This window comes from Pongo pygmaeus, chromosome 19 (assembly GCF_028885625.2).
Source record: "Pongo pygmaeus isolate AG05252 chromosome 19, NHGRI_mPonPyg2-v2.0_pri, whole genome shotgun sequence".
NCBI classification, from domain to species: domain Eukaryota; kingdom Metazoa; phylum Chordata; class Mammalia; order Primates; family Hominidae; genus Pongo; species Pongo pygmaeus.
In genome coordinates, this window is record NC_072392.2 from 5,564,721 (window position 1) to 5,579,480 (window position 14,760).

Genomic DNA, 14,760 nt, shown 5'->3' on the forward strand with positions numbered 1-14,760 from the left:
TCAGTCAGGCCTGGGGGATAAATTCCAAACTATGTTTGAAACTTTTAGTCTTCTGTTCAAAATCTAAATCACGAGGCGAGAAGATCTGAATGGCCCTGTGCTACGAACTTTACCACTTACTACTTGCTTGACTCTGGGAAGTTTACTTCACTGCTCTGTGACTCAGTTTATGGGGACACTCATAGCAGCTACTTCATAGTTTATGTGAGACTTAAATAAGACGGTGGTTACAAAGTGGTTAGCCCAAAGTCTAGCACATGGTAAATCTTCAATTAATATTAGCTAAGAACCGCAACAATAACAACAACTGCTACTGTTACTGCAACGACTATTACTACTATTATTATTATTTTTTGAGATGGTGTCTCACTCTGTTGCCCAGGCTGGAGTGCAGTGGCATAATCTTGGCTCACTGCAACCTCCGTCTCCTGGGTTCAAGCAATTCTCCTGCCTCGGCCTCCCGAGTAGCTGGGACCACAGGTGCATGCCACTATGCCTGGCTAATTTTGAATTTTTAGTGGAGAAGGAGTTTCACCATGCTAGTCAGGCTAGTCTCGAACTCCTGACTTCTGGTGATCCACCCATCTCGACTTCCCAAAGCGCTGGGATTATGGGCATGAGCCACTGTGCCCAACTCAGACTATTACTATTTTGGTTGGCTTGCTTCTATGCATAGTACAGGGTCAGGCACACAGTAGGTGCTTAGTTTTAGTGCTGAATGAATGAACAAATAAATGAATGGCTTCTGTTCTAATACATAGCAATCAAGTTCTTTGAAGTCATCTTTAGACATTTCTTTCTTTTTTTTTTTTTTTTTTTTTTGAGATGGAGTTTTTTTGAGATGGAGTTGCCCAGGCTGCAGTGCAGTGGTGTGATCTGGGCTCAACGCAACCACCACCTCCCGGGTTCAAGCGATTCTCCTGCCTCAGCCTCCCGAGTAGCTGAGATTATGGGCATGTGCCACCATGCCCGACTAATTTTTTTGTATTTTTAGTAGAGACGGGGTTTCTCCATGTTGGTCAGGCTGGTCTTGAACTTCCAACCTCAGGTGGCCCACCCGCCTTGGCATCCCAAAGTGCTGGGATTACAGGTGTGAGCCACCGCGCCCGGCCTAGACATTTCTTATAATTAGATCAAAACAAGAAAAATCAGCGTATAAGAATCTCGGTGTATTTAAATATTAGACCCACTCTCCTGAGTGACTGTTTTCTTCCTTCCTTCCTTCCTTCTTTCTTTCTTTTTTTCTTTCTTTCTTTCTTTCTGAAAGAGTTTCACTCTTGTTGCCCAGGCTGGAGTCCAGTGCTTTGATCGCAGCTCACTGCAACCTCCGCCTCCTGGATTCAAGCGATTCTCCTGCCTCAGCCTCTGGAGTAGCTGTGATTACAGGCACCCACCACCACGCCCGGCTAATTTACAGGTGCCCGCCACCACGCCTGGCTAATTTTGTACTTTTGGTAAAGTACAAAATGTTGGCCAGGCTGGTCTCGAACTCCTAATCTCAAGTGATCCACCCGCCTCGGCCTTGCGAAGTGCTGGGATTACAGGTGTGAGCCACCGCACCTGGCCCTTAGTGATTGTGTTCTGTGTCTGTAGTCCTCCTTCTGAAAAATAATCCCTGGTGCTGCTCTTTGCCCGAGTCCTTCAGAAATGCTGCAAACAGTAAACAAGCAACTCCACTCCAAGGAGGTGAATCATCTGCTGACCGGATTGCATTCCACATCAATTCTCGTGTCATATTTGATTAATTTTGTATCTAGCTTCATTACATCTCATCCCTCATTTCAAAGGTGTCCTTCATAGGGGACACTGGAGGAAGCAGAGAGGGGAGACCGGGCAATGGACATCCTGCTGCGAAGAGTTCATGGACGCCCCAAACAGTAGCAACTGAGATTTAACACTCTCAGAGCCCCACCTCTGCCCACGAGATGAGCTCTGTGCTGGTGCCACAGCGTTTCCCAAGCTTGAGTCACGGTGACCCAGCCACCATGAGACAGCTACTTTACATACCATTAATCAGCAGAATGGCTGGCAAATGCTAACCCACTTAGCAGTAATATCCAAGCAGGTGACAGCTAATGGAGCTGACAGCATCTGGCCGGAGGGCACACATCTCCAGGCAGGCCGTCTGGAGCTTTCTGAGTTCTATGTGGGTTACTGTGAAGCTGAAGGTGAGACATCCAGCTTCCTGGCCAAGAGTTGCTTAAATGGGTCAGGGCAGGATTTAACTCTGGCACATCTGAGTTCTGGGCCCTTTCTCACCAGGGCTGATGACATCTCCTTCCCACTCTTCCCCTTTCTCACCAGGGCTGATGACATCTCCTTCCCACTCTTCCCCTTCTACCCATGTCCTACCACATCTTGGAACTCTGAGGATTCATCTAACATTTATTGAATTCAACTCAATAATTTGTTGAGTGGTGTAGCAGAAACCTCTGCTGTTTACGTTGTCTGTCCTGTTGGCCCACTTCTAATTTCAGTTGAAGCTGTGTGCATGTGTGACCGTAGCTGTGGCTATGCATGGAGGCTGAGCCTGGATCCTGGCCTCAGACCATGTTGTAGTCATGGTCACAGACTGAGCCCTCATTTTGGTCACAGGCTGAGCTCTGATCATGGTCACGGACTGAGCCTTCCTCCTGGTCACAGAGACAGCCTTGATTCTGGTCACAGACTCAGCTTTACAGACTAAGCTCTGATCATAAGAGAACACAGTGAGAAAGAGATTGAGGATGGCTCAGTTCAGGCCACCCTCACTTCTGCAGTCACAGGCGGGAGCCGTGCCCTCTCAGTGGGATATGAGGAGTGGGGGAATCAGAGTAAAGGCATCCTGCATCTGAACAAAGACAGTGCCAATTATGGCAGCTTGCATTCTCAGGTTCTTAACTTGGAAAAAGCCACTGTAGTTTCAGGCACAGCCTAATGAGGTTTTCAGAGCTGTGTCTTATTTCCTTCAGCACATACAGGTTATTGTGTTTTGCAGGAAAATTAACTGGCAATTAAATTTCTGAAAAAGTGTTTGAAACTCCTACAAGCGGAGCCTCATTGTTTTGCAAGATTGGGTACACAATGTAATAATTCCATCTGCAAATTAATTTTCTTTCGCTCATGGCTTCTGATATAACTGCAATGTCATCCATTTAGTCATTCATTCATCCTTTGATTCAGTGCACATTTACTACGTACCTCATGTTGAACCTGGCACTGTGGGGAGGGCAGAGGTGGGTCTCTGCTTCCCAGGCAGCTCCCTGTCTAGAAGGAAGGCAAGATTTTCTCAGAAATAAAGGTCACAGGAGGCAGACTATGATCAATCCATTAGAAGGAGATTTATAGTGATTTGGACTTCCAGATTTAGGAGGAGGGGGAGGTAACTCCTGACTTTGTCTCAGTGAAGAATAGAAAGAAAGCTGAAAGTAGCCAGGCGCAGTGGCTCACGCCTGTAATCCCAGCACTTTGGGAGGCCGAGGCAGATGGATCATGAGGTCAAGAGATCGAGACCATCCTGGCCGACAGGGTGAAACCCTGTTTCTACTAAAAAACCAAAAATTAGCTGGGCATGGTGGCACGTGCCTGTAGTCCCAGCTACTCGGGAGGCTGAAGCAGGAGAATTGTTTGAACTTGGGAGGCAGAGGCTGCAGTGAGCTGAGATCACACCACTGCACTCCAGCCTGATGACAGAGAGAGAGACAGAGGAAAAAAAAAAAAAACAGAAAGCTGAAAGTTGTAGTAACTAACATTGATTGGGCACCTGCTGTATGCCAGACTCTGTGGCAGGTGTTTTGCATCTGGGATCTCATTCAATCCTTAGGCCAGTCCTATGAGATGGTGTTATCACCCCCATTTACAGATCAGGAAACTGAGGCTCAGACAAGTTGGATGACTTGCTTGAGATCACATACCCAGCAAGTGTTGGAGTCTGTTTTGGAACTCACAACTGTCTGATTAAAACATTTCCCACTAAACATGCTAAATTCTCTAAGGATGACTTCTTTGCCAAGTGGTTTGTAGACTTCCTGCTTCCCATCAGCACAAATGAAGGAGTTGGAGAAGGTCTAGAGGGGAGCTCTGCCAAGGCCAGAATGACATCAAATGTGCTCTGAAGAAGAAAGCGGCTGGGACTGCAGGAGAGATGGCTACGTGGTCACTTACTGAATATCTACTATGTGTCTACGTAGTGCTTTCCATACGTTTTCTCATTTCATCCTCACATACACTCTTCAGGGTAGGCATTATTAGCTGCATCATTTTTGTTGTTGTTAAGGAAAGGAAGACTTAGGGAAGCTAAATGATCTGTTCACGGTCACACAACTGGTAAATGATGGAGCTGTGATTCATGCTCAGGTCTGTCTGACTCTGAAGTCTGACTCTTTTCTTTTCCTATTCTTTTCCTTTTCTTCTTTTCTTTTCTTTCTTTTTCTTTCTTTCTTTCTTTTTTTTTTTTTTGAGACAGAGTTTTGCTCTTGTTGCCCAGACTGGAGTGCAATGGTGTGGTCTTGGCTCACTGCAACCTCTGCCTCCCTGGTTCAAGCAATTCTCCTGCCTCAGCCTCCCAAGTAGCTGGGGTTACAGGCATATGCCATCATGCCTGGCTAATTTTTGTATTTTTAGCAGAGATGGGGCTTCACCATGTTGGCCAGGCTGGTCTCGAACTCCTGACCTCAGGTGATCCACCTGCCTTGGCTTCCCAAAGTGCTGGGATTACAGGTGTGAGCCACTGCGCCCAGCCCTGACACTTTTCATCTTACTTTGCTGCTTCTTCTGTGGTGTGGTGTATTCCCAGCCTTGGGGCATTGGTGGACTGTTACACGGTGCACATTGTAGGTTGTTCCTAGGAGCTTCTGAGATTAGGTATCAGGAAGAAGGGATGACTTATCCTGAGGCTCAAGCCCTAATTCTGGCTCCTGTCCCCAGCTGGATCCTTAGCCAGAGCCAATCATCTCATCCACCTCTTCTTAAGAGGCCTAATCTATCCTATGGCAATTACTAACATCTGGACGTAGGTGACATGCTAATCCTACCCGAGCCCTTCCCCTGAGCTACAGACCTTTACCTGTTCACCTTCTGAACAACTCTTTCCAGATGACCCTGGGAATGTGAACCCAGCACAGCCAGATGAAATCATCACCTTCTCCTACCTGCCCTTCCTAATGGTCCCCATTTCAGTGAACAGCACCCTCTGAAAACCTTTCTTTTCAAATCCTTTCCTCTCTCAAGCTTATAAATAACAACTTGGTGACTGCATCCTGTCTTTCCTTCCAATGGTTCCCTTGTTCCACCCCCACACCACTGCCTTGGTTCAGGCCTTGTGCCTCCTCCCAGATGGTTACCTGCCTTTAGTGTTGCTCTGCCCAGCTCCATACTGTAGCTGGAGTGGTGGTTGCAGAGGGCACGGGTTCTGAACCTGTGATGTGCTGTCACCCATGGCAAGTCCCTTAACCTTTCTGTGTCTCCTCCTCCCTGTAAGTGAAATGAAGATAACAGAACCTTCCTGGTAGGGTTTGTGTGAATTTTATGACATGATATGGATAAAGCATGTGGAAACGGATTTGGTTCATAATAGACACTCAATAACTATTAGCCAATGCAACCAGACCAGACCAGATGACACCTATTCTGCTCAAAGTCTTCTGATGGCTCCCCATTGCCTCTGGAATTGAATCCAAGCTCCTTATAGGCCTTTGAATTTGGCTCAGACCATCTCTCTAGCATCATATCCCGATATCCTGGAGCTTATCCCTTACCCCCATCTCTACCTCTTGTCTTGCCCCAATATATTTTCTACCTCATTTTTGTGTGTATTTGTGGTGTATGACATGATGTTTTGAAATATCTATAAATTGTGGCATTTCCCCATTTTTATTTCCATCCATATGGATAGAAACTTGGGTTTCTAGGATGCAGCACAAGCAGTGGGGATCCAATGTCTTAGTTCAATCTGCTATAACAGAATACTATAGACTGGGTGGCTTGAACAATGGGAATTTATTTCTTATAGTTTTGAAGTCTGGAAGGCTAAGACCAGGGTGCCAGCATGGTTGGGTTCTGGTGAGGGCCCTCTTCCTGGTTTATACGTGGCTGAGTTCTCATGGTGTCCTCACATAGATAGAGAGCACAGAGAGGAAGCAAGCCCTCTTACATCTCTCCTTATGTGGGCACCAATCCCAACATGGGGGCTCCACTCTCAATGCCTAAACACCTCCCAAAGGCCCCATCCCCAAATATCATCACATTGGTTTAAACATATGAATTTTGGGGAACACAAACATTCCATTCATAGCACCAAGGCTAAGCCCAGGAGATTTCTTGAACTGAGGAGATGGACTGAGTCTGGGAGAGCAGGGCAGATAGAATACTGGAGAGGAGACAGCTGCACATAGAGAACTCTGGAGAGCTTCAGAGGGCCCCACTCATGAACTCAGTGCAGAACTCATCAGAGCCTACGTGTGAGAAAATTACTTGGGGCCAGGGAAAGTCCATTCAAAAGGGTTAGAGGTAACAGTGCCCAGGGCTCACACACGACTGAGAACACACTCTAGCTGTTTCTACTAGCAGGATTTGAAACCTCATGTTTCTTAAGGCATGGAGTATGGAACTAAGATAGGTCTTGCCTCAGTAGTGGAAACAATGAGCACTGAACCTGCCTAATGAATTTTAAAAGCAAAAGTAGAAAGAATTAAACTGTTTCCAAGTAACTTAACTGCATTCCAAAAACATAGTTTAAGAATATTTATAGGAATACAAAAATATCCAGCACCCCAAAAGGTCGAATCTATAAAATCTGGCATCCAATAAGAAGTTATCAGGCATGCCAAAAATCAGAAATATATTATCTATAATAAAGAGAAAAATTAATCAATTGAAATCAATCCAGCCAGAAAGCAACAAATATTAGAATGGGCAGATTAAGATATTTAACTTGTTGTTTTAACTGTATTCCATATGATAATAAGTAGAGACATGGAGATACTTAAAAAGGCCAAAGTCAAACTTTTAGAGATAAAACTATAATGGTTGAAGTGAAAAATACATCGGATGGGATTAATGGCAGATTAGACATTGTAGAATAAAAAATTATTGAACTTGAAGACATAGTAATAGTAATAGAAACTATCAAAAATGAACACACAGAAGAAAAAAATAGAAAAAAATGAATATAGCATTAGTGAACTATGGGACAATTTCAGGTGGCTTTATATACATGTAATTGGAGTCACCAGAAGGAAAAAGACAGGCAGAGTAGTGGGTGGGGCAGAAAAATATTTTAAGGAATAACGGTCACAAAATGTCCAAATTTGATTAAGACTATAAACTCACATCCGAGAACCTCAATAAATCCCAAGAACAAGAAGCATAAAGAACACCACACCAAGGTACATCATAATCAAATTGCTAAAAATCAGTGATAAAGAGAGAATCTTAAAAGCAACTACAGAGAAAAATGTTACTATACAGAGAACAAAGATAACGATGGCAGTAGAATTACCAGAAACAATGCAAACAAGGGTACAATAGAGAAACATCGTTAAAATACCAAAAAATAAACACTATCTACTAGAATTCTACACTTAATAGACATGTCTTTCAAAATCAAAGGCTAAAAAAAATTCATCGCCAACAGACCCATATGCTAAGAAGTGTTAGAAGAAGTCTTCTGGACAGAAGGAAAATGATATCAAGTGAAAATCTGTAGCTACACGAAAGAATAAAGAGCACTAGAAATAGTAACTACATATGTAAATATATGACTTTTTCTTATCATTTAAACGTTAAAGATAATGTTTGTGTAATTAAAAATAATAACAATGTACTGCAGGGTTTGTAACATATACAAAAGGAAAATGTGTGATAACATGAACACAAAAGTTGGGTGGGGATAAATGGAAGTACACTATCGTAATTTCCTATACCATACTTAAAATGGTATCATATCACTTGTAAGTGGACTATGACAGGTTGAATATATATACATATATATATAAAATAAACCCTAATGAAATGATTAACAAAACAAAAAGTGATGGTTTATAAACCAACAAAGGAGATAAAATCATAAAACATAATTGCTTAATCCAAATGAAGGCAGAAAAAGAGAAAAAAATAAAAAAATGGGACAAATGGAAAACAAATAGTAAGATGACAGATTTAAACTTGGCCAAAATAATAATCACATTAAATGTAATTGGTCTAAACACCCCAATTAAAAACATTTCAGATTGAATAAAAAACACGGCCTAATTACACACTGTTCACAAAAAACACACCTTAAAAATAAAATACACAAGTAGATTAAAAATGAATGGATGGAAAAATATATACCATGGTAACACTAATTAAATGAAAACTTATGTGTCTGTTTTAAATTTCAGAGCCAAGAAAATTATGAGGGGTGAAGAAGATGATTTTGTAATGGGAAAAGGATCAATTAAGGATCAATTCATCAAGAGAACATAATAATCCTAAAATTTTATGAATCTAATAAGAGTCTCAAAATACTTGAAGCAAAAACTGAAGTAATTTCAAGGAAAAAATAGACAAATCCACAATCTTAGATATTTCAATTCTCACTTCTCAATAACTGATAGAAAAATTAAGAAAATCAATAAAGATATAGAAGTTTTGAACACTATGAGCCAATTTCACTAAATTCACATTTAGTGAATTACTTTTGTGAGTGCAAAAGTAATTGCAGTTTTTGCATCGTTGGAATTTGCTGTTTGATATTGGAATACATTTTTAAATAAATGTGGTTATGTTATACATCACTTTAATGGGCATTTCTTGTTTTTTTTTTCTAATGACTTATTACTTGCTGTTTATTCTGTTTATTTTATGTTTATTTTAGACTTTGGAAAGACAAAAAGCAAATTCAAGTGATTTTCTTATTTGAGTTCAAAATGGGTCTTAAAGCCGTGGAGACAACTCGCAACATCAATAATACATTTGGCCCAGGAACTGCTAACAAATGTGCAGTGCAGTGGTGGATCAAGAAGTTTTGCAAAGGAGACGAGAGCCTTGAAGATGAGTGTAGTGGCTTGCCATCGGAAGTTGACAGCGACCAATTGAGAGCAATCATCAAAGCTGATGCTCTTACAACTACACAAGAAGTTGCCAAAGAACTCAACATTGACCATTCTATGGTCATTTGGCATTTGAAGCAAATTGGAAAGGTGAAAAATCTCGATAAGCTCATGAGCTGTGCAAAAATTAAAAAAAAAATCATCACACTTCGGGGACTGTTGTGGGGTGGGGGGAGGGGGGAGGGATAGCATTGGGAGATATACCTAATGCTAGATGACGAGTTGGTGGGTGCAGCACACCAGCATGGCACATGTATACATATGTAACTTACCTGCACGTTGCACACATGTACCATAGAGCCTAAAGTATAATAGTAATAATAATAATAATAATAAAAAAAGAAAAAAATAAAAAAAAATAAAAAATAAATAAAACACTAAAAAAAAAAAATCATCATTTTCAAGTGTCATCTTCTCTTATTCTACGCAATAACAATGAACCATTTCTCAATCGGATTGTGATATGTGATTAAAAGTGGATTTTGTACGACAACCGGCAATAACCAGCTCAGTGGTTGGACTGAGAAGAAGCTCCAAAGCGCTTCCAAAAGCCAAACTTGCACCAAAAAAGGTCATGGTCACTGTTTGGTGGTCTGCTGCCAGTCTGATCCACAACAGCTTTCTGAATCCCAGCAAAACCATTACATCTGAGAAGAACGCTCAGCAAATCGGTGAGATGCACGGAAAACCACAATACCTACAGCCAACATTGGCCAACAGAAAGGGCCCAATTCTTCTCGATGACAATATCCGATCACTCGTTACACAAACAACGCTTCAAAAGTTGAACGAATTGGGCTACAGAGTTTTGCCTCACCTGCCATATTCACCTGGCCTCTTGCCAATTGATTACTACTTTTTCAAGCATCTCAACAACTTTTTGCAGGGAAAAGGCTTCCACAACCAGCAGGATGCAGAAAATGCTTTCCGCGAGTTCGTTTCAATCCGGAAGCAAGGATTTTTTACGCTACAGGAATAAACAAACTTATTTCTCATTGACAAAAATGTGTTGTTTGTAATGGTTCCTATTTTGACTAATAAAGATGTGTTTCATGTGGGTTTCATACCAGGGATGCAGGGATGGTTTAACATCGGCGATGGTTAATATTGAGTGTCAAATTGATTGGATTGAAGGATGCAAAGTATTGTTCCTAGGTGTGCCTGTGACGGTGTTGCCGAAAGAGATTAACATTTGAGTCAGTGGACTGGGAGAGGCAGACTTACCCTCAATTTGGGTGAGCATCATCTAATCAGATGCCAGTGCAGCAAGGATAAAAGCAGGCAGAGGAATGTGGAAGGACTAGACTGGCTGAGTCTTCTGGCCTACATCTTTCTCCCATGCTGGATGCTTCCTGCCCACTAATATCAGACTCCAGGTTCTTCAGCTTTGGGACTCTTGGACCTTCAACCACAGACTGAAGGCTGCACTGTCAGTTTCCCTACTTTTGAGGTTTTGGGACTCGAACTGGCTTCTTTGCTCCTCACCTTGCAGACGGCCTATTGTGGGACCTCACCTTGTGATTATGTGAGCCAATACTCCTTAATAAACTCCCCTTTACATATACATCTATCCTACTAGTTTTGCTCCTCTGCAGAACTCTGACTGATACAACATCCACAAGTCAATAATCAATAAATGTGATACACCACATAAACAGAATTAAAAACAAAAAAATCACATGATCATCTCAATAGATGCAGAAAAAACATTTGACAAAATCCAGCACCACTTTATGACTGAAACCCTTAGCAAAATCAGCATAGAAGAGACATACTTTAAGGTAATAAGAGCCATCTATGACAAACTCACGGCCAACATTATACTAAATGAGGAAAAGTTGAAAGCATTCCCCCGAGAACTGGAAGAAGACAAGGATGTTCACTTTTACCACTTCCATTCAACATAGTAATGGAAGTCCTAGCCAGAGCAATCAGAGAGGAGAGAAAAATAAAAGACATCCAAATTGATAAAGAGGAAGTCAAACTGTTGCTGTTTGCTGATTATATGATCGTATACCTAGAAAAACTCTAAAGACTCATCAAAAAGCTCCTAGAACTAGTAAATGAATCCAGCAAAGTTTCAGGTTACAAAATTAATGTACACAAATCAGTAACTCTGCTATATTCCAACTGTGACCAAGCTGAGAATCAAATCAAGAACTCAACCCCTTTCACAACAGTTACAAAAAAAAAATACTTAGGAATATACTTAATCAAGGACATGAAAGACTTCTGCAAGACAAACCACAAAACTGAAAGAAATCATAGACGACACAAACAAATGGAAACACATCCCATGCTCATGGATGGGTAGAATCAATATTGTGAAAACGACCATACTGCCAAAAGCAATCTACAAATTCCATGCAATTCCCATCAAAATACCACCATCATTCTTCACAGAATTAGAAAAAAAATCCTAATATTCATATGGCACCAAAAAAGAGCCCACATAACCAAAGCAAGACTAAGAAAAAAGAACAAACCTGGAGGCGTCGCATTACCCGTCTTCAAACTATACTATAAGGCCATAGTCACCAAAACAGCATGGTACTGGTATAAAAATAGGCACATAGACTAATGGAACGGAATACAGAACCCAGAAAAAAAGCCAAATGATCTTTAATAAAGCAAACAAAAACATAAAGTGGGGAAGACACCTTATGCAACAAATGGTGCTGGGATAATTGGCAAGCCACATGTAGAAGAATGAAACTGGATCCTCATCTCTCATCTTATACAAAAAACAACTCAAGATGGATTAAGGGCTTAAATCTAAGACCTGAAACCATAAAGATTTTAGAAGATAACATCAGAAAAACTCTTCTAGACATTGGCTTAGGCAAAGACTTCATGACCAATAACCCAAAAGCAAATGCAACAAAAAGAAAGATAAATAGATGGGGCTTAATTAAATTAAAAAGCTTCTGCACAGCAAAAGGAATAATCAGCAGAGTTAACAGACAACCCACAGAGTGGGAGAAAATCTCCACAATCTATACATCAGGCAAAGGACTAATATTCAGAATCTACAACGAACTGAAATAAAACAAATCAGCAAGAAGAACAACAAACAATTGCATCAAAAAGTGGGCTAAGGACATGAATAGACAATTCTCAAAAGAAGATATACAAATGGCCAACAAACATATGGAAAAATGCTCAACATCACTAATTATAATGGAAATGCAAGTCAAAACCACAATGTGGTATCACCTTACCCCTGCAAGAATGACCATAATAAAAAGAAATCAAAGTAATGGATGTTGGCATGGATGCAGTGAAAAGCGAACACTTTTACACTGTTGGTGGGAATGTAAACTAGTACAACCACTATGAAAAACTGTTTGGAGATTCCTTAAAGAACTAAAAGTAGATCCACCATTTGATCCAGCCATCCCACTACTGGGTATCTACCCAGAGGAAAAGAAGTCATTATACCAAAAAGAAACTTGTACACACATGTTTATAGCAGCAAAATTCACAATTGCAAAAATGTGGAACCAACTCAAATGCCCATCAGTCGACAAGTGGATAAAGAAACTGTGGTATATATATATACAATGGAATACTACTTAGCCATAAAAAGGAATGAATTAATGGCATTCACAGCAACCTGGATGGAATTGGAGACTATTATTTTAACTGGAGTAACTCAGGAATGGAAAACCAAACATTGTATGTTCTCACTTATATGTGGGAGCTAAGCTATGAGGACACAAAGGCATAAGAATGATACATTGGACTTTGGGGACTCAGGGGAAAGGGTGGGGGGGTGGTGAGGGATGAAAGACTGCACATTGGGTACAGTGTACACTGCTTGGGTGATGGGTGCGCCAAAATCTCAGGAATCACCACTAAATAACTTATTAATGTAACCAAACACCATCAGTTCCCCCCCAAAACCTATTGAAATAAAAAATTAAAAGTAAAAAAAATGTGTTTGAACCTAGTTATAATGATTTAAAATTCATGGGCCAAAACCGCAATTACTTTTGCACCAACCTAGTGCAACTCCACTGAGTCAGAGCAGAATATACATTCTTTTCAAACACAGCATGAGGTCTTCCTGCAACCTTCCCTGATCCAACACAGCTTCGTGGCTGTGCAGCATCTCTGCAGTGTCATAGTGGCTACTGGAAGGCCCAGGCCTGTGCTGGGGATGTTGCAGCTGTAGCTGTGCTGCATTTCTATCCCAAGGACAATGAAGGCTACTGGTTCTGCTCCCTCTTTGTTCACAAAGTGGATCCCTGGAAGGATGCCCACTCTGCCCTGCTGTCCAAGAAGGAGACCAGCAACCTCTACAAGATCCAGTTTCACAGTGAGAAGCCTGAGTGCCCGGATGCCTATAGTAGGCACTGATGGAGGCAGCACTGCCCATACTGCACCAGGATGAGGACCACCCTGCTCCCTCGTGGGCAACTGGAACACGTGCTGTAGGGAGCAGGACCAGGCACTGCACCTGTGGAGGTTCTCAGGTGGCTACCCAGCCCTCATGGACTGCATGACAAGGAGTACCTGGAGGTCCGGAAGGAGTGTAGCTGGATGCTGTTGCCAGGAGACACCAATTGCTCCTTGAGTTCAGCTTCTGGAATGAGCCATAGCCCAGAGTAGACCCCAACATCTTATGAGCTGAGGACATGCCAGCTTAAGCTAGGAACCGTGATGGAGTAGGGGAACAATTGGGGTCCTGCCAGCAGGTACCAGCAGCAAGTCCCAGCAGGAGAACCAGGAGGCGATGGTGGCTTCTCCCAAATAGGAGAGCTCCACCTTGTGCATCATCTCTGGTCCTATAAAGACCCACAGTCTTGGGAGCAGACCCGAAGTGCTGCCTGCAGGAAGAGGGCTTGGGATGAAATGTCTATTATACAGTTCTCCTGGTGCAACAGGTGGAGTCTTGGATCTGGGTCCTTTTGAAGACCTCACCTCTCCAGTCATGCTCCCAACACTTCTACCTTCTTCCCTTTCTCCCTCAGGGCAACCCTGGACACAGGAGCACCCCAGTCTTGCTGTCATGGTTTTCTCTTGGCTCTGGGAGGACTCTGAGGGTCCATGCTTAGCTCAGACAACAGGGAACTGAAGGATGTCAATTTCTGAGGACTTACAGCTCAGCTCAGCTCCTTCCTGCCTTCCCCTCCTCCCTCCTTTCCCCTGCTGGAAGTAGTTCCTAATTTCTCTGAATGAAGCATAACAATCTTCTAGGTCTGCTTACATCTTTTCCTAAGATTTCTCAGTCCCCAGCTATCACCACAGAAATCCTCGGTTTAGCTTAATTGCACAAAAGGAAGTATGTCCAGTGGTTAGAGGTGGGATGGGAGGGAAGGAGGCCAGGCCAGGCCAGGTCCTCAGGAATTTCCTGATCTCCACTGGGCCACTGCCACCCACTTGCTGTTCAGTCTAAGCCAAGTCCCTCCCGATGGGGAAAATCCTGGAACTGCTAAAAAAAAAAAAAAACCCTCAAATCAGCAAGGTCAGGATGATGTCCAGACATTCCATCCAAAAAGACAGGGAAGAACGATGGGAACCAGGAGGGATTTAGGCGCAGGAGACAGACATGTAACAGAACCCAGAAGGTACAACTTAGAATTCAGAACTTGGGTTTGAACTGCAGAATTTGGAATTTGGAATACAGAATTGGAAGATAGAACAGAGGTGACAGGCTGGGCGTGGTGGCTCACGCCTGTAATCC

General features: G+C 42.3%; 1 pseudogene; it reads left to right on the plus strand.

Moving 5' to 3' along the window:
- Positions 1 to 2,032: 2,032 nt before the first annotated feature.
- On the plus strand, positions 2,033 to 14,131 carry LOC129016868 (protein NipSnap homolog 1-like; annotated as a pseudogene).
- The last annotated feature ends 629 nt before the right edge of the window (positions 14,132 to 14,760 follow it).